General features: G+C 46.4%; 1 protein-coding gene across 4 annotated transcripts in view; it reads right to left on the reverse strand.

Moving 5' to 3' along the window:
* Positions 1–20,940, reverse strand: part of entpd5a (ectonucleoside triphosphate diphosphohydrolase 5a) — an 81,333-nt gene that overhangs the window by 47,185 nt on the left and 13,208 nt on the right. Inside the window, exon 1 of one of the 4 annotated variants that reach the window (XM_086002685.1) lies at positions 168–225. The exons of the other annotated variants lie outside the window; for them this stretch is intronic. The gene's annotated coding sequence lies outside the window, so the exon portion shown is untranslated. Of the gene's footprint in view, positions 1–167; positions 226–20,940 lie in introns of those variants that run through there. 4 annotated transcript variants of the gene reach the window in all.

Raw genomic sequence — 20,940 nt, forward strand, 5'->3', positions numbered from 1 at the left:
GGGTTTGTTGCCAGATACGGAAAGCTCCGTATGTTTCAACATTAGCGCTGGTTTGTCCGGCAGTTTTGATGGGACGGCAACAGCTCGGTCCCGTCGGTGCCGGATATCACAAAGTTTCCTGTATCAAGAAAAACAACTGTGCATACTGGCATGTTCTTTACACTTACCTGATCCCTGAAGTACATTCTGTCTTGTGATATGCATCAGTGGCACAGGATCAGATTAGTGAGATACTTTCTGTAAAAATTACCCTAATCTATGGCTGTGCCAATTGATTTTGGTATTTGAATAGCTTATGCATTACTCGACTTTGGACACAAGGCCAAATGTGAAAATGGTGCAATCTATGCAATTCCAGAACTTTCTCAATGATGCATTAGTCAGAGTCAGAACGGCACAGAAGGGGGCCATTTGGCCCATCGAGTCCGTGCCGGCTCTCTGTAGAGAATCCAGTCAGTCACATTCCCCGCAGCCCTGCAAGTTTATTTCCCTCAAGTGCCTATCCAGTCTCCCCTTGAAAACATTGAGTGTCTCCGCTTCCACCACTTCCGTCGGCAGCGAGTTCCGGGTCCTCACCACTCGCTGCGTAAAAAGGTTTTTCCTCACGTCCCCCCTGTATCTCTTGCCCAAAACCTTAAATCGGAATCCCCTATGCCTTGTACCATCAACTAGTGGGAACAGCCGTTCCCCATCTAGCCTATCCAAACCGTCATAATCTTGTACACCTCTATCAAATCACCCCTCAACCTCCTTTTCTCCAATGAAAACAGATCCAACTTCTCCAACCTGTCCTTGTAGCTAAGATCCCCCATACCATTCTGGTAAATCTCCTCTGCACCCTCTCAAGGGCCTTCACATCCTTCCTAAAGTGTGGTGACCAGAACTGGACGCAATACTCCAGTTGTGGCCTAACCAGCGCTTTATAAAGGTTCAGCATAACTTCTCTACTTCTTTACTCAATACCTCTTTTGATGAAACCCAAGATCCCATATGTTTTGTTAACCCACTCTCTCAATATGTCCTGCCACCTTCAGGGACCTATGCACATCAACTCCCAGGTCCCTCTGTCCCTGCACACTCTTTAAAACGGTGCCATTAAGCGTATATTGCCTCTCCCTGTTCATTCTGCCAAAATGTATCACCTCACACTTCTCTGTATTAAATTCTATCTGCCACTTGTCTGCCCATTCTGCTAGCCTTTCTATGTCCTGTTGCAGTCGATTGATATCAGTCTCACTGTTTGCCATACCCTCACGTTTGGCGTCATCGGCAAATTTAGAAATTCTACTCTGTATTCCAATATCCAGGTCATTTATATATATCAAAAAAAGCAGTGGCCTTAGCACTGACCCTTGGGGAACACCACTGTCTACCATCCTCCAGTCTGAAAAACAAGCCATTTACCACAACTTGCTGTTTTCTTTCCTTAAGCCAATTCCTTATCGAAGCTGCCACTGACCCACCTATTCCATGAGCCTCAATTTTGTTAACCAGCCTTCTATGTGGTACTTTTCAAACACCTTCCTAAAATCCATGTAGACAACATCCATTGCATTCCCTTCATCAATCCTCCCTGTTACTTCGTCAAAAAATTCAATTAGGTTAGATTAGCCTTTTACAAATCCGTGTTGGCTCTCCTTAATTAGCTTAAACCTCTCCAAGTGCCCGTTAATTTTTTCCTTGATTATTGTTTCTAAAACTTTACCCACCACTGATGTTAAACTGACCGGCCTGTAGTTACTAGGATTGTCATTATACCCTTTCTTGAACAATGGTGTCACATTTGCCACTTTCCAATCCTCAGGCACCTCCCCCGTATCTCAGGAAGATTGGAAAATTATGGCATGCCCTTCCGCTATCTCCTCCCCCAATTCCCTTAGCAACCTGGGATGCAAGCCATCTGGACCAGCCAACTTGTCCACTCTAAGCATACCCAGCCTTTCTAGTACATCCTGTCTATCAATTTTCACCCCTTCATTGCTTCTACCTTTTCCACTTCTACCGATATTTTGCCAGCATCCACCTCCTTAGTAAACGCCGATACAAAGTACTCATTGAGTATTCTAGCCTTGCCCTGCACCCCATAGCATATATCACCTTCTTTGTCTCGAATAGGCCCTACCCTGCCTCTTACTACCCGCTTACTGTTTACATGCCGGTAGAAGATTTTTGGGTTCCCTTTTATGTTAACCGCCATTCTCTCATATTTTCTCTTTGCCAATCTTATTTTCATCTTCACATCCCCTCTCAACTTATTGTATTTGGTCTGGTTCGCCCTTGAAGAATTTACCCGACATACATCTGTAAAGGAATAGCATATTCCAAGAGATACACCATCCTATGAACAGATTTCTGATATTATTAATACATGACATACTGGGTTTAAAAGTCTGGAAAGCCTCGGCGGCACAAGCTGCAAACAGAATACAGGCTTCTGAGATAAGATCAGTTGTGAACAAAAGTTGTAAACACCACACAAGCTTTTGAAATGGGAACTGATTGTTAATACTGAGACAATGGTCCTATTGAAACAGCAAGTTGCAGCTTCCAGAATGTCTGCAGTTTGGAACCAACTGCAATGCCCAAGTAAAGTGTTAAAAACTAACACTTCGAACAGAAACACAGAATATTAAAAAACCATGTGCCTTTGATAAAAGTAACATCAAATGAAAGACAGGAAACATAAGTCAGTAATATAACCAACTAAGATGGCTAGGAAAACAAACACCCTAGTTGAAGTGTTTTTGATTTACATGTTGTAAAAGGTACAAACAGAACACTTTGAAAATATGACTTCAATAGATGACACCAAGCAATCACATGGTTTTTGTATTGAAAATGGAATAGTTAGTAGACACAACGTCTGCTTTCAAACAGCAGAAGTGATTTTAGAATTGAACGGAAGACCTTCGATAAGAATGGCATCAAATAGATACATAAGTTATAACCATTTTATGATAAGTTTTGAAACACCTATACAACAGACAGAAGTCTGCAAGCTAACAGTCGAATTGGCAGTAAGAATAGAAAAGAATTCAATAGAGAATGACTAGAGATAATTAGCTTACATCATCAGAAAACTTCAAAGAATAAACCACTAAAAAAAGGATATAAAAATAGAGCTTTTCAGATGGCAAGTCAGAAGTCGCTGGAAAGGGCAAGCGATTCTCAACTTCAGAGGCAGTCTCTAAGTTTTTAATTCTTTGAGTCTCGAGGATCAAAAAGGTACTCTTATTTGATTTTGGTGGATATTCTGGATTAAGAATAATAGAAATGTAAAAATGTACGAAGTTAAGATTTGAGAATAAGGATCTCTGAGAATAAGAAATGTAAGCTATTTGTATTTTGAACTGTTAAAGTCGCGATTGACTTATCAGCTGTTAACTATGTCGGCTCTTAAATAAATCTATATATTTTTAGAATTGTCACAAATAGTATTTCTGTATCAAACTCAAATTCTGTACCCTTTTTGGTGAGGAGTTGCAGATTCTGGGGGGGGGGCGATGGTTTCCGGACCCTCATAATATCCGGAAGGTTACAGTCTAGTTAAACTTATTAAAAGTGCTATCTGGAGGACGGTAACATCTTTACGTCATTCAATTCCTTGAGAGAGAGAGAGAGAGAGAGAGAGAGAGATAGCCTGGACCTTTAGACCCAATTAAGCATCTTATAGAATTCGGCTATCTCTAACTTTAGTTGAAGGCGAACATCTGGGGAATATGCCTGATCTGGGGTAGATCGAAAAGGGCTAGGACTTGTAATTATCCCTTCACATCATACACCCTCTTTTTCTTGTTTCATCATCTTCTCTATCTCCATCATCCAAGGAGCCCTTGCTTTGGTTCCCTTACCTTTCCCTCTTGTTGGAATGTACCTAGCCTGTACTTGGAACATCTCCCCCTTAAAGATCACCCATTATTCCGTTACAGTTTTTCCTGTCAATCTTTGGTTCCATTTTACCCTGGCTAGATCCTTTTGCATCCCACTGAAGTTAGTCCTATTCCAGTTTAGAAGTTCCACTCCAGATTGATCCTTGCTCCTCTCCATTGCTAATCTAAATCTTATGATATGATGATCAGTCGTATCCAAGTGTTCTCCCACAGACACTTGGTCGACCTGGCCCACCTCATTCCTCAACACCAGATCCAGCCAAGAACATATTGGTCAAGGAAATTCTCCTGAACACATTTCAGAAATTCCTCCCCCTCCTTTCCCTTTACCCTAGCATTATGCCAATCGATATTTGGGTAATTAAAGTCCCCCAATATCACCACTCTATAGCTCTTGCATATCTTTGCTCCTCTACTTCCCTCTCACTATTTGGAGGCCTATAGAATACCCCCAATAACGTGATGATACCCTTTTTGCTCCTCAACTCTAACCAAATGAATTCTGTCCTTGTCCCCTCAAGAACATCCTCCCTTTCCAACATTACAATGTCTTCCTTAAATTAGCACTGGCACCCCACATCCCTTTTTTCCTTCTTTATCTTTTCTGAACACCTTGTACCTTTTAATATTAAGTGCCAAGTCCTCACCGTTTTTAAGCCACGTTTCCGTTATTGCCACATCATATGCTCACCAACCTTATTCACCACAATTTGTGCGTTTACGTACATGCATTCTAAACCCATTTTTGAATTTTTTGTAGTCTTTCTTAGTCTGCTCCTATCTAATATGGTACTACTTCCACCTCTAATACTATCCAACACACACTCTTTTATGCACCCGATTCCTCTTTTCTACTCCTATATGCTGGTGCCCATCCCCCTGCCAGGCTAGTTTAAACCCTCCCCAACAGCACTAGCAAACCTCTCCCGGCTCTGTTGTGGTGTAACCCGTCCGGCTTGTACGGGTCCCACTGTCCCTAGAAACGGTCCCATTGCCTCAGGAACCTAATGCCCTCCCTCCTGCACCATTGCTCCAGCCACGCATTCATCTGTTCTATCCTCCTATTCCTGTACTCACTAGCACGTGGCACCGGGAGTAATCCGGAGATTGCTACCTTTGAGGTCCTGCTTTTCAATCTCTCTCCTAGCTCCCTAAAGTCTGCCTGCAGGACCTCATCCTCTTTCTGCCTATGTCATTGGTACCGATATAGAAACATAGAAGATAGGAGCAGGAGTAGGCCATTCGGCCCTTCGAGCCTGCTCCGCCATTCAATGAGATCATGGCTGATCATCCAAATTCAGTACCCTGTCCCTGCCTTCTCCCCATATCCCTTGAGCATTAAGAAATATATCTAACTCCTTCTTGAATATATTTAATGAACTGGCCTCCACCGCCCTCTGTGGCAGAGAATTCCACAGGTTCACCACTCTCTGGGTGAAGAAATTCCTCCTAATTTCAGTCCTAAATGTCCTACCCCTTATCCTTAGACTATGACCCCTGGTTCTGGACTCCCCGGCCATCTGAAACATCCTTCCTGCATCTAGTCTGTCCAGACCTGACAGAATTTTATAGGTTTCGATGAGATCCCCTCTCAATCTTCTAAACTCCAGTGAGTATAAGTCCAATCGACACAATCTCTCCTCATACGTCATTCCTGCCATCCCAGGTATCAGCCTGGTGAATCTTCGCTGCACTCCCTCCATGGCAAGAACGTCCTTCCTCAGGTAAGGTGACCAAAACTGCACACAATACTCAAGGTGCGGTCTCACCAAGGCCCTGTACAACTGTAGCAAGACATCCTTGTTCCTGTACTCGAACCCTCTTGCTACGAAGGCCAACATACCATTTGCCTTCTTAACCGCCTGCTGCACCTGCATGCTTACCTTCAGCGACTGGTGCACAACAACACCCAGGTCTCTTTGCACTTCCCCTTCTCCCAATCTATTGCCATTCAAATAATAATCTGCCTTCCTGTTTTTGCCACCAAAGTGGATAACCTCACATTTATCCACATTATAGTGCATTTGCCATGTTTCTGCCCAATCACCCAACCTGTCCAAATTGTACTGGAGTTTCACGACATCCTCCTCACAGCTTACCCTCCTACCCAGCTTTGTGTCGTCTGCAAATTTGGAGATATTACATCCAATTCCCTCGTCCAGATCATTAATATATAGTGTGAACAGCTGGGGTCCTAGGACCGATCCTTGCGGTACCCCACTAGTCACTGCCTGCCACTCGGAAAATGATCCGTTTATTCCAACTCTTTGCTTTCTGTCCGCCAACCAGTTCTCTATCCAAGTCAATACCTTGCCCCCAATCCCATGTGCCTTAATTTTGCATGCTAATCTCTTATGTGGGACCTTATTGAAAGCCTTCTGAAAGTCCAAATACACCACATCCACTGGTTCTCCCTTATCTATTTTACCAGTTACATCCTCAAAAAATTCCAGTAGATTAGTCAAGCATGATTTACCTTTTGTAAATCCATGTTGTCTTTGTCCGATCCTGTCGCTGCTTTCCAAGTGCTCTGCTATTACATCTTTTATAATAGACTCTAGCATTTTCCCCACTACCGATGTCAGGCTTACCGGTCTATAATTCCCCGCTTTTTCTCTACCACCTTTTTTGAATAGTGAGGTAACATTAGCTACCCTCCAATCCATGGGTACCGTTCCAGAGTCTATTGAGTTCTGGAAGATGACCAGCAATGCATCTACTACCTCTAGGGCCACTTCCTTAAGTACCCTGGGATGTAGACCATCAGGCCCTGGGGATTTATCGGCCTTCAGTCCCATCAATTTTCCTAACACCATTTCCCTACAAATACTGATTTCTTTCAGTTCCTCCCTTTCATCAGACCCTATGTTCCCCAGCATCTCTGGGAGGTTATTTGTGTCCTCCTTTGTGAAGACAGAACCAAAGTATGTATTTAGTTGGTCTGCCATTTCCTTGTTTCCCATTATAAATTCCCCTGATTCTGACTGTAAGGGACCTACGCTTGACTTCACCAATCATTTTCTCTTCACATATCTATAAAAGCTTTTACAGTCAGTTTTTATGTTCCCTGAAAGCTTACTCTCATATTCTATTTTCCCTTTCTTAATTAATCCCTTTGTCCTCCTTTGTTGACTCCTAAACTGCTCCCAATCCTCAGGATTATTGCTTTTTTGAGCCAATTTATATGTCCTCTCCTTGGGTCTTATGCTATCCCTAATTTCCCTTGTTAGCCACGGTTGAGTCACCTTTTTTGTTTTATTTTTATGCCAAACTGGGATGAACAAATTCTGTAGCTCATCCATTCGGTCTTTGAATGTTTGCCATTGCCTATCCACTGTCAACCCTTTGAGTGCCATTCCCCAATCAATCCTACCCAACTCGCTCCTCAGGCCATCGTAGTTTTCTTTATTTAAATTGAGGACCCTTGTCTCTGAGTCAACTACTTCATTCTCCATCTTAATGAAGAATTCGATCATGTTATGATCGCTTCGACCCAAGGGGCCTCGTACAACAAGATTGCTAATTAATCCTTTCTCGTTACATAATACCCAGTCTAAGATGGCCTGATCTCTGGTTGGTTCCTCGACATATTGGTCCAGGAAACCATCCCGTAAACACTCCAGGAATTCCTCCTCCACAGTATTGTTACTAATTTGGTTGGCCCAATCTATATGTAGATTAAAGTCACCCATGATGACTGCTGTGCCCTTATTGCACGCTTCTTTAATTTCCCTTTTAATGCCATCCCCAACCTCCGCCTTACTGTTTGGAGGTCTATATACCACTCCCACTAATGTTTTTTTCCCCTTAGTATTTCTCAATTCTACCCATACAGATTCCACATCATCAGAGCTAATATCCTTCATTACAATTGTATTAATCTCTTCTTTAACCAGTAATGCTACCCCACCTCCCTTTCCTTTTTGCCCATCTTTCTTGAATATCGAATACCCCTGGATGTTGAGTTCCCAGTCTTGGCCATCCTTGAGCCACGTTTCCGTAATCCCAACTAAATCATATTCGTTTACCTCTATTTGCGCAGCCAATTCATCCACCTTATTACAAATGCTCCTCGCATTAAGACACAAAGGCTTCAGGCTTGTTTTTTTAATGCTCTTAGACCTATTAGAATTATTATTTACTGTGGCCACGTTTGATTTAAACCGTTGATTTCTCTGACTGCCACTTTTGTTTTTCTCCTTCCTATCTTTTGCTTTTATCCCTGTTTTCCTTTCCTCTGTCTCCCTGTTCAGGTTCCCAACCCCCTGCCATTTTAGTTTAAACTCCCCCGAACAGCACTAGCAAACACTCCCCCTAGGACATCGGTCCCGGCCCTACCCAGGTGCAAACCGTCCCGTTTGTACTGGTCCCACCTCTCCCAGAACCGATTCCAATGTCCAAGGAATTTGAATCCCTCCTCCTTGCACCATTCCTCTAGCCACGTATTCATTTGAAATATCCTCCTATTTCTACTCTGACTAGCACGTGGCACTGGTAGCAATCCTGAGATTACTACCTTTGAGGTCCTATTTTTTTAAATTTACCTCCTAACTCCCTATATTCTGCTTTTAGGACCTCATCCCGTTTTTTACCTATATCGTTGGTGCCTATGTGCACCACGACAACTGGCTGTTCGCCCTCCCCCTCCAAAATGTTCTGCAGCCGCTCAGAGACGTCCTTGACCCTTGCACCAGGGAGGCAACACACCATCCTGGAGTCTCGAATGCGGCTGCAAAAACGCCTATCTATTCCCCTTACAATTGAGTCCCCTATCACTATAGCTCTTCCACTCTTTCCTCCCAGCCTGTGCAGCAGAGCCACCCATGGTGCCAGGAAGTTGGCTGCTGCTGCCTTTCCCTGAGGAGTCATCCCCCCCCAACAGTATTCAAAGTGGTATATCTGTTGGAGAGGGGGATGGCCGCAGGAGATTCGTGGACTACCTGCCTGCGCCTCTTACTCTGCCTGCTGGTCACCCATTCCCTTCCTGCCTGTACACCCTTTACCTGCGGTGTGACCAACTCGCTAAATGTGATATTCACGACGTCCTCAGCATCGCGAATGCTCCAAAATGAATCCATCCGCAGCTCCAGTGCCGCAATGAGGTCTGTCAGTAACTGCAGCTGGACACACTTCCCGCACACATGGTCATCAGGGACACAGGAAGCGTCCCTGATTTCCCATAGAGCAGGAGGAGCACACTACGGGGCTGGGCTGTCCTGCCATGACTTACCCTTTAACTAATTAATTAAAATTAAATGAATCCCACCAATTTCACTACAGTTAAATGATATATTTAAGGGCCCTGGTTTACAAACTGTCCCCGCTACACCACAGAGACTTTAAAAACTATAAACCACAGACTTAAAGTTTTAAAACGAGAGAAATACTCCAACCAATCACCTACCTGTTTTGTGGTGACGTCACACCTCGAATACTTTTTACCTCTCTCCTTCCCCGAGATTGGAGATTGGTACGCCTACCTGAGCCTCTGGGGTCTTTTGTAGTCGCTCTGCTCCGCCTCCCGCCGCTGCCGCACCGAGGCCTACCTGAGCCTCTGGGGCCTTTTGTAGTCGCTCTGCCGCTCTGCTCCGCCTGCCGCTGCTGCCACACTGAGGCCTACCTGAGCCTCTGGGGCCTTTTGTAGTCTCTCTGCCGCTCTGCTCCGCCTGCCGCTGCTGCCGATGCCCGTGTCCTGCAGCCGCTCAGTGACATCCTTGACCCTGGCACCAGGGAGGCAACATACCATCCTGGAGTCACGTCTGCGGCCGCAGAAACGCCTGTCTGCTCCCCTAACTATTGAATCCCCTACTATTATTGCTCTTCCACGCTTTTTTTCTCCCACCCTGTGCAGCCGAGCCACCCAGGGTGCCGTGGACTTGACTCTGGCTGCACTCCCCAGAGGAACCATCGCCCTCACCAGTACTCAGAACAGAATACTGGTTGGAGAGCGAGATGCACTCTGGACACTCCTGCACCAAATGCCTGGTGCTCTTCTTCTGTCTGGCAATCACCCATTCCCTCTCTGCCTGCACACTCTTATGCTGCGGGGTGACCACCTCTAGAAACGTGCTATCCATGTAACTCTCAGCCTCACGGATGCACCGCAGTGACTCCAGCCGCCGCTCAAGCTCCGAAACCCAGAGCTCGAGTTGCTGTAGCTGGCGACACTTCCTGCACACGTGGTCGTCCAGGCAACGCGAAGCGTCCAGGACTTCCCACATGGCACAGGATGTGCACTCCATGGGACTGAGCTGCCCTGCCATGCCTCTAGTTAATAGACTAAGAACAAACCCAGCAGAAATAAAAACTTAAAACTTAGCAAAAAACACTCCCCAGCTACTCACCAATCAGCTCCTTCCCTTGTGCCGACGTCACTTTTTTTTTTTACTCTGACGCCACTTTTTAAAAAACTGCCTCTGTTGAGTTGCTGCCGCTCGGGACTGCTCCTTTTAACTGCTCCGCTCCCACCAGGTCTTCTCCTTCATGTCTCGGGCTCCTGCCGCTCGGGACTGCTCCTTTTAACTGCTCCGCTCCCACCAGGTCTTCTCCTTCATGTCTCGGGCTCCTGCTGCTCGGGACTGCTCCTTTTAACTGCTCCGCTCCCACCAGGTCCTCTCCTTCACGTCTCAGGCTCCTGCTGCTCGGGACTGCTCCTTTTAACTGCTCCGCTCCCACCAGGTCCTCTCCTTCACGTCTCAGGCTCCTGCTGCTCGGGACTGCTCCTTTTAACTGCTCCGCTCCCACCAGGTCCTCTCCTTCACGTCTCGGGCTCCTGCTGCTCGGGACTGCTCCGCTCCCACCAGGTCCTCTCCTTCACGTCTCGGGCTCCTGCCGCTCGGGACTGCTCCTTTTAACTGCTCCGCTCCCACCAGGTCCTCTCCTTCACGTCTCGGGCTCCTGCTGCTCGGGACTGCTCCTTTTAACTGCTCCGCTCCCACCAGGTCCTCTCCTTCACGTCTCGGGCTCCTGCCGCTCGGGACTGCTCCTTTTAACTGCTCCGCGCTCACCAGGTCCTCTCCTTCACGTCTCGGGCTCCTGCCGCTCGGGACTGCTCCTTTTAACTGCTCCGCTCCCACCAGGTCTGCTCCTTCCCGTCTCAGTTTGAATATAGTTAGAACTAAACTTCCAGTTTCTCCCCCTCTTGTGGAAAAAAATGGGACGCAGCCTGATGCACAGTTTTAAAGAAAGAAAGACTTGCATTTCTATAGCGCATTTCACCACCACCGGACGTCCCAAAGCGCTTTACAGCCAATGAAGTACTTTTTGAAGTTGTAAGAAATAGAACAGAGCAATAAAGTGCAGCAAGGTCAGATAACAAACACAAGCGACAAATGGCCGAGACCAGGACACAGAGGTGATGAGGGAGTCATAAAATACAAGACAACATGGAACCAGAAAGTCATAAAGAAACATAACAAGACCTTTAGGACAGAGGTAAAGAGGGAAATGACCTCATGAGGCAGGGAGGAGGCTGTCAGAGATACCCTCTCCCTTGTAATTGAACAATGGGATGGGTAAAAATGATTGACACCAGGCCACCACCAGCCCATCGAAATAAAGGAATCCCTGGGCGTGTCCTTAGAGCATGCGCTGACCAGCTGGCAGCCGTGTTTACGGATATATTCAACCGTTCACTGTACCAGTCTGTAGTCCCCACCCGCTTCAAGATGACATCGGTTATTCCAGTCCCCAAAAAAACAAAAGTAACCTGTTTAAACGACTACCGCCCCATAGCACTCACTTCTGTCATCATGAAGTGCTTTGAGAGGCTGGTCAAAACCCACATCAACTCGTTACTACCTGACACACTGGACCCACTCCAATTTGCCTACCGCCCAAACAGATCTAGGGATGATGCCATCGCCACTGTACTGCACACTGCCTTATCACACCTGGATAAGAGGAACACCTATGTGAGAATGTTGTTCATTGATTATAGTTCAGCATTCAATACCATTATCCCCTCCAAGCTTGTCAACAAGCTCAGTGAGCTAGGACTTAACACCTCCCTATGCAACTGGATCCTGGACTTCCTGACGGGAAGACCCCAGGTGGTGAAAATAGGCAGAAACACCTCCTCCACACTGATCCTGAACACGGGAGCTCCCCAGGGTTGTGTGCTCAGCCCCCTTCTGTACTCCCTGTTTACTCACGACTGCGTGGCCACGCACAACTTCAACTCCATCATCAAGTTTGCTGATGACACTACCGTTGTAGGCCTGATCACAGATGGCGACGAGACAGGCTACAGGGAGAAGGTAAGAGCCCTAGGAGAATGGTGCAAGTACAACAACCTCTCCCTCAACATCAGCAAAACAAAGGAGATGATCGTGGATTACAGGAAGCGGCAGGGGGAGGGACACACCCCAATCTACATCGAAGGGGCTGAGGTGGAGAGGGTCAGCAGCTTCAAATTCCTGGATGTATTCATTACGGAGGACTTAACGTGGTCCCATCGCATCGACGTCGTAACCAAGAAGGCATGCCAACGCCTGTTCTTCCTCAGGAGACTGAAGAAATTTGGAATGGCCCCCCAGATTCTCACCAACTTCTACCGGTGCACCATCGAGAGTATCCTGTCCGGCTGCATCACTACCTGGTATGGCAACTGCACCGCCACAGACCGCAAGGCTCTACAGATGGTGGTGAAAGCTGCACAACATACTATAAGAATTAAACTACCTGCTGTGCAGGATATCTACCCAGAGAGGTGCCGGGGGAAGGCCCTGAGAATCATTAAAGACGCGAGTCACCCCAGCCACAACCTCTTCGCCCTGCTCCCGTCCGGTAAGAGATACTGAAGCATACGGTCTCGTACCAACAGGTTTCGAAACAGCTTCTACCCCCAGGCCATAAGACTCATGAACGATTAATTTATTACTGTTGTTTTATTTATTATTACTGTCTTTCTATTAGTATTTTTATCATTGTTATGCCATATTTATTCCAATGTTGGGAGGACTCGTAAAAATCAACATTTCATTGTGCAGTACACACGTCTGCTGCATATATGACATAAAATTGAATTGAATTGAAGTATAAAATAGGGGACCGAGAAGGAAATAGTCAGACAGCTAGGGGCGAAGGCTTCCTCGAGGTGGGAATCAATGCTGGCTTATGCCCAGCACCTTGATCAAGCTTAACCTCCGAGGTGGATCCATGCTGGTTCATAACTGAAGACCTCCAACAGCTCGAGGGACGAACTAACAGAAGTGACTACTGCTGCAGGCTGCAGAGATCCGCTGACCCGAGACCTCCATGCTGTCTCATCGGGCATCTAACCAACCGTCCGTCCGATCGTGGCATTCCGCTTCGGGGGTCGTAGATCGCTCTCTACTGTCACGGGTTGTATGTCTATTATAGTTATCTTAACATCATGTAATACCTGATTATGCTTTGATCTGCAGCTCTTTAATAAAATACCTTAAAACTCCTAAGACCCTTTGGGTATCTGTGTGTGACCTGTGATCCAAATCTTAGTGGTGTCAGAAGTGGGATCACAGAGTTGGGAATTGTAAGGTTCCGGTTGTGGGGACCAGAAGGACTTGGTCACCTGTGATCGTCGCTATAAGATTAAGTAGAAGACTCCCTGAAAGAGGGGAGAGAGAGAGAGATAAAGGTAAAACCAGAAATACAATGGCGTTGGCGTATCACCGGGAACAGTTGATAGAGAGTCTGAAGGAGATGCAGCATAAAGTGCAGGAGAGAGAGAAGGGAAAAAAATCTAAGTTGCAGGCGAACCAACCTAAAAACTCAGCAGAGGGATTTGGATAGCCAGGAAAAGCTGCTGAGACGCCGATTTAAAAGAAGGGGGGAAAAAAAGAGAAACTTAAAGTTTTACCGACATGGAAGTTATTAATGTCTGTGCCGAGGCAAATAAAACACAAGATTTGCAGAGTGAAAGGACCCTTAGAGGATGCTGGAATTTCAGTGTGTGTGTGAAAGTTTTACTGACTATGAATGTTTAAGTTACAGTATTCCTTTTGTCTGAAAGTCTGTCTTTAAAAGAAAGTGTCTGCTATGTTTGTTTTACCTCTGCCCACTTCTCTTTGCTAAAAGCCGTTTAACCCTTTGTAGCCATGTCTTGAATTTTGGAAGTTTTAAGAATGTGCAAATGAGATTGTGCACCCAGAATGAAAAAAAAACTTTGAACTACAACTTAAGTTAAGCTGGTGGGGAAAATCTGAGAAAAACAAAAAGCTTGTTAACAAAAGATTAAGTTTAGTCTAAGATTTAACCTTGGAGTTACGGTTGCTATCGTGAATTTTCCAAAGCAGTTTGATTTGTTTTGTTTAAATGTGAAAACTAATTTTTCTCCAGTTGTATTCAGTATTTTAACAGTCATTTGAAAACGCACCTGAAGAACAAAGAGAAATATTATGTAACTTACTTTTTTTTTGTTTTTTCTGTTCTGTATAGTGTTTAGTTCATAAGAATATTTGCTCCGCCGCCTTATAAACCGGCAAAGGAGTTAACCCTTTCCGCTGGCAACGGTTTCTTTTAACTGGCTCACCAAACAACTTATGATCAGGGCAGTGTCCTAGGACCAACCATCTTCAGCTGCCTTCCGTCCAACATAAGGTCAGAAATAGGGATGTTCGCTGATGACTGCACAGTGTTCAGCGCCATTCACAACTCCTCAGATAATGAAGCAGTCCATGCCCGCATGCAACAAGACCTGGACGACGTTCAGGCTTGGGCTGATAAGTGGCAGGTAACATTCGCGCCACACAAGTGCCAGGCAATGACTATCTCCAACAAGCGAGAGTCTAACCACCTCCCCTTGACATTCAACGGCATTACCATCATTGAATCCCCCACCATCAACATCCTGGGGGGGTCACCATTGACCAGAAACTTAACTGGACCAGCCACATAAATACTGTGGCAACAAGAGCAGGTCAGAAGCGAGTTATTCTACGGCGAGTGTCTCACCTCCTGACTCCCCAAAACCTTTCCACCATCTACAAGGCACAAGTCAGGAGTGTGATGGAATACTCTCCACTTGCCTGGATGAGTGCAGCTCCAACAACACTCAAGAAGCTCGACACCATCCAGGACAAAGCAGCCCGCTTGATTGGCACCCCATCCACCACCTTAAAAACATTCACTACCTCCACCACTAGTGCACCGTGGCTGCAGTGTGTACCATCTACAAGATACACTGCAGCAACTCGCCAAGGCTTCTTCGGCAGCATCTCCCAAACCCGTGACCTCTTCCACCTAGAAGGACAAGGGCAGCAGGTGCATGGGAACACCACCACCTCCACGTTCCCCTCCAGGTCACACACCATCCTGACTTAGAAGTATATCACCGATCCTGCATCATCGTTGGGTCAAAATCCTGGAACTCCCTACTTAACAGCACTGTGGGAGCACCTTCACCACACGGACTGCAGCGGCTCAAGAAGGTGGCTCACCACCACCTTCATGACCTCAGGACACCCCAAAGTGCATTGGCAGCGACACCCACATCCCATAAACGAATTTTAAAAAAGCTCCCACAAACAGCAATGTGATAATGACCAATAAATCTGTTTTTGTTATGTTGATTGAGCGATAAATATTGTGCCAGGACACTGGGGATAACTCCCCTGCTCTTCTTCGAAATAGCGCCATGGGATCTTTTATATCCACCCGAGAGAGTAGACGGGGCTTCGGTTTAACATCTCATCCGAAAGACGGCACCTGCGACAGTGCAGCACTCCTTCAGTACTGCACTGGAGCGTCAGCCTAGATTTTTGTGCTCAAGTCTCTGGAGTGGGACTTGAACCCACAACCTTCTGACTCAGAGGCGAGAGTGCTGCCCACTGAGCATCTGTAGCCCTAATTACGCTACCCAAGTGTCCATTCATCATGAGCAGGTCTACACAGTGATCAGCAACAGGCTATTCAACCATACCGAGAGGTGGGGTAGGACAGGGATCTGATATTGGCGACAATTTTCAATTTACCGCTTGAGTGAAATATCAGTATTGTGACGTGTAGTCACTATTGTAATGTAGGAAATGCGGCAGCCAATTTACATACTGCAAAGTCCCACAAACATCAACAAATGATGGTTGAGAGATAAATATTGGGGAGAAGTACCGTGCTCTTCTTTGAATAGTGCCACGAGATGGCTTTGTGACTAAATGCATTTGTGGAAGATGAAAGAATTGCATTTCTATATCGCCTTTCACAACCTCAGGACACCCCAAGGTGCTTTAAAGTCAATTAAGTTCTTTTTTTTTTTTTTTTTTAATAAAAGTGTAGTCACTTGTAATGTGGGAAACAGTCAGCCAATTTGCGCACAGCAAGCTCCCACAAACAGCAATGTGACAATGACAAATACTATGTTTTAGTGATGTTGATTTGAGGGATAAATATTGGCCAGGACACCGGGGAGAACTCGCTGCTCTTCTTCGAAATAGTGCCGTGGGATCTTTTACTTCCACCTCAGGGTAGACGGGGCCTCGGTTTAACGTCTCAGTCGAAAGACGGCACCTCTGACAGTGCAGCACTCCCTCAGTACTGCACTGGGAGTGTCAGCCTAGATTTCTGTGGTCAAATCTCTGGAGTGGGACTTGGACCCACAACCTTCCGAGTCAGAGGTGAGAGTGCTGCCCAGAGCCAATGCCGACACTACAGTCAATATAGAGAAAGTGAAAATTTTTATACAAATTTATCAACATTGTATAAAATATCAAACAATCATCTGCTTTTCTGCACTTTCTCACTTCCATCTATGCGAGCATCAGAAAATAAAAACGTCAGGAGATAAGTGAGTGAATGCCAGAGTATGATTAACAGAATTTTTTTTCGTGGTTATAAAATTATACTGGTCTAAAAGCATACAAACTTTAACAGAAAAGGATGCTCAAAACAGTGACACCCACCAGGAGAACGTCAATAACTGGCTGTGGAAAGAAACTGTCTCTTGTGTACTGCATCGTTCAGTTTGTTGCCTAACCTTGACCCTACTGGTTTTAAATGGGTAAACCCAAGCTGCATCAGCATATAGCAGATACATAGTACACTACGCGTTTGGTTTTGACAGTAATAATAGTTAAAGAAGTTTTCAGATTAACTTTTGACAAAGTATGCACATTGTGGAGGTCAGGGGTGAAGAGGCAAAGCATTCACTGATTACTGAGAATAAGTTGGAGTTCTAACATCGGATACAAGGTGTTTTGCATTTTTAAAAGGCTATTGAGCCCACAAAGACTAGCTAGTTTCTCCCTTCCCAAAACTCAATTATTCTAAGATTCACATCTTCTAAATCATAATCATTTCTTGCCCTAGATTTCAGTTTACATCCTTTTACACCTTCTAACCACAGACAACTCTTCATTCTCTTTTCAAAAGAACTACAACACAGCTCACCACATTAAGTTACTGCTTATTCTTGTACATCCAGCCCACTACTCAAAAGCAGCAATGACGGTTAATCGTAAAGAAGGTAAAACATAAGATCTGCCTTAAAGCTGCAATCACTTCACAACTAAATCTTCAATATAGACATGTGACACTCCTGCAGGCTTTTTAAGTGATTGTGGAGTTTTGGTGTTCAAGTCAGTGAAATGTTTCCTACTGAAACTGCAACAGGCTAGGAAGGGCAGAAATCTGTCAGGGCTTGTGGTCCTGAGGGCCCACTATCCAATAGCGCTTGCTGGAAATTCCCCGTATGTAGACATTGGGCAATGACTGATCTGGGCTGGGCTGGGATTCCCTCACGCTCAAATAGTCCACTGACACTCGATCTCCGACCACACTAAGAACGGACATTCGAGTGAAATACCAGAGGGTTGTTATGGAGACCCCAACAAGAGTACGAGAGGAGAAAGTGGAAAAGAAATTGAAACAATAACCTACAGTTACTCAATTCACCTCCTCTTTTCAACCTTGGTGGTGTCCTGCACTATGGGTTTTGGCCCTTCGCTCCAGTTTCTCAAAGAATATTAGTAAAGGAGATAAACAACTGCACCTTCCCAGACAGAACAGAGACAACAGAAAACAATTTACAATTCACCTTTAGTATCCATGCCTCAACAGTTTCACAACTCAAAACATGTCCTTTCTTTGGAGAGTGCTGGAGAGAGAGTGAGTGTATAAAAATGTGTAATTCTACAAGCCTCTCTTCTTATCTTTATAGAGTTTTAAAATCCACAATCATCTTTGCTGTTATTTGATCGTTCTCCGGTATCAATGTTTTTACAGAAATTAAAGAGCCACAAGCTGTACCAAAGAGGTCGGGGAACATAGGGTCTAATGACAGGGAGGAACTGATAAAAATCAGTATTCGTAGGGAAATGGTGTTAGGGAAATTGATGGGATTGAGGGCCGATAAATCCCCAGGGCCTGATAATCTACATAGAAACATAGAAGATAGAAGATAGGAGCAGGAGTAGGCCATTCGGCCCCTCGAGCCTGCTCCGCCATTCAATGCGATCATGGCTGATCATCCAAATTCAGCACCCGGTCCCTGCTTTCTCCCCATACCCCTTGATCCCTTTAGCCTTGAGAAATGTATCCAACTCCTTCTTGAATATATTGAATGAATTGGCCTCTACTGCCTTCTGTGGTAGAGAATTCCACAGGTTCACCACTCTCTGGGTGAAGAAATTCCTCCTAATTTCTGTCCTAAATGGCCTACCCCTTACCCTTGGACTGTGACCCCAGGTTCTGGATTCCCCGACCATCGGCAACATTCTTCCTGCATCTAGTCTGTCCAGTCCTGTCAGAATTTGATAAGTTTCAATGAGATCCCCTCTCATTCTTCTAAACTCCAGCGAGTACAAGCCCAATCGATCCAATCTCTCCTCATACATCATTCCTGCCATCCCAGGTATCAGTCTGGTGAATCTTCGCTGAACTCCTTCCATGGCAAGAACATCCTTCCTCAGATAAGGCGACCAAAACTGCACACAACACTCAAGATGTGGTCTCACCAAGGCCCTGTATAACTGCAGCAAGACATCCTTGTTCCTGTACTCAAACCCTCTCGCTACGAAGGCCAACATACCATTTGCCTTCTTAACCGCCTGCTGCACCTGCATGCTTACCTTCAGTGACTGGTGCACAAGGACACCCAGGTCTCGTTGCACTTCCCCTTCTCCCAATCTACTGCCATTCAGATAATAATCTGCCTTCCTGTTTTTGCTACCAAAGTGGATAACCTCACATTTATCCATGTTATATTGCATCTGCCATGCTTCTGCCCAATCACCCAACCTGTCCAAATCATCCTGGAGTTTCTCAGCATCCTCCTCACAGCACACACGCCCACCCAGCTTTGTGTCGTCTGGAAATTTGGAGATATTACATCTAGTTCCCTTGTCTAGATCATTAATATATATTGTGAATAGCTGGGGTCCTAGGACCGATCCTGCGGTACCCCACCAGTCACTGCCTGCCCACTCGGAAAAAGACCCATTTATTCCAACTCTTTGCTTTCTGTCTGCCAACCAGTTCTCTATCCAAGTCAGTACCTTGCCCCAATCCCATCTGCTTAACTTTACACGCTAATCTCTTATGCGGGACCTTATCGAAAGCCTTCTGAAAGTCCAAATACACCACATCCACTGGTTCTCCCTTATCTATTTTACCAGTTGCATCCTCAAAAAATTCAGTAGATTAGTCAAGCACGATTTACCCTTTGTAAATCCATGTTGGCTTTGTCCGATCCTGTCACTGTTTTCCAAGTGCTCTGCTATTACATCTTTTACTAGCTGGAGTGCCCGGCGGTGCCGAGGGTTTTTTGAGGGCATGTTGTTGTTGGAAGAGAGAGAGAGAGAGAGAGAGAGACTGGGGGGGGGGGGGAGAGAGAGAGACTGGGGGTGGGGGGGGGGGGGGGGGGGGGAAAGAGAGAGAGGGGGAGGGGGGAGAGAGAGAGAGAGAGAGAGAGAGAGAGAGACTGGGGGGAGGAGAGAGAGACTGGGGGGAGAAAGAGAGAGATGGGGGGGGGGAAAAAGAGAGAGAGAGGGGCTGCTGGATTTAGTTCGGGATTAGCCTGGAGAGAGAGGGGGGGGAAGGAGCGCCTCAGGCCTGGCCCGATGGACCCTGCGAAGGAAGGAAGGAAGGCGAACTCTCCCTCCCTCTCCCACCCCCTCACTCTTTCCCTCCTCACCCTCTCTCTCTCCCTCCCCCTGCTTTACTCACTCTCTCTCTCTCCCTCCCTCCCCCTCACCCTCTCTCCCCCTCTCTTTCCTTCTCTCGTCTCCCTCCCTCCCTCCCTCCCCCCTCCCCCTCCTCTCCCTCACTCTCCTCTCCCTCACTCTCTCCTCTCCTTCCCTCCGAGCCCGACGCGGTGAGCCGAAGCCCCCGTGTGCGGATCAGCGCCTCAGGACCGGCCGGTGTGCGGCCAAGTGCGTGAGCCCGGCCCGACTCTCAGGTCCCGCTCCGGGCCGCCGCCGACGTTCACAGCGCTCGCTGTCTCTGCCCGCCAGCCTTTACCAAGATGGCGGCGATGGCTACGCTCGGCCCCGCCGCGTCAGCCTTTACCAAGATGGCGGTGATCGCGGGCCGCTGGTTTGGAATCAGGCCCAGCGGGACGGACGGTGCCTAGCTCGGGCGTGGCTGGCGAGGAGAGGCCGAGGCTTTCAGGCCCGAGGCCTGCAGGCAGCTCATCCACCGCCGAGGGGGGGGGAAGCCCGAGTCCCCTTTGCAAAAGGATTTTTTTTTCTTTTAAAACCAACTTTTTTTTGCTGGAATCTATATTTCAAAATAAACACACAGAAAGTGGGAAAAATAAATCAATAGTTAGGAATCAAGATGGCGGCCACTCACCTCAGCTCAGAAGGATTAGGCCCGCCCACACACGCAATGAAACGCCCCCCGTGACGCCACCGATTGGTCAACCATCAGGTCACTCAACTGTAGGATTGGTCAACCATCACGTCACTCAATGCTATCCTCTGTAGGATGGCCTGCCCACACACACAATGAACCCACCCCCCTGTGATGCACTGATTGGTCAACCATCACGTCACTCAACGCTATCCCCTGTATGATTGGTGAACCATCACGTCACTCAACGCTAATGAGCGGAATTTTGCCGTTTTTTGAACCT

The sequence above is a fragment of the Somniosus microcephalus genome, chromosome 12 (assembly GCF_052327205.1).
Source record: "Somniosus microcephalus isolate GS21.2 chromosome 12, FLI_Smic_1.0, whole genome shotgun sequence".
NCBI classification, from domain to species: Eukaryota; Metazoa; Chordata; class Chondrichthyes; order Squaliformes; family Somniosidae; genus Somniosus; species Somniosus microcephalus.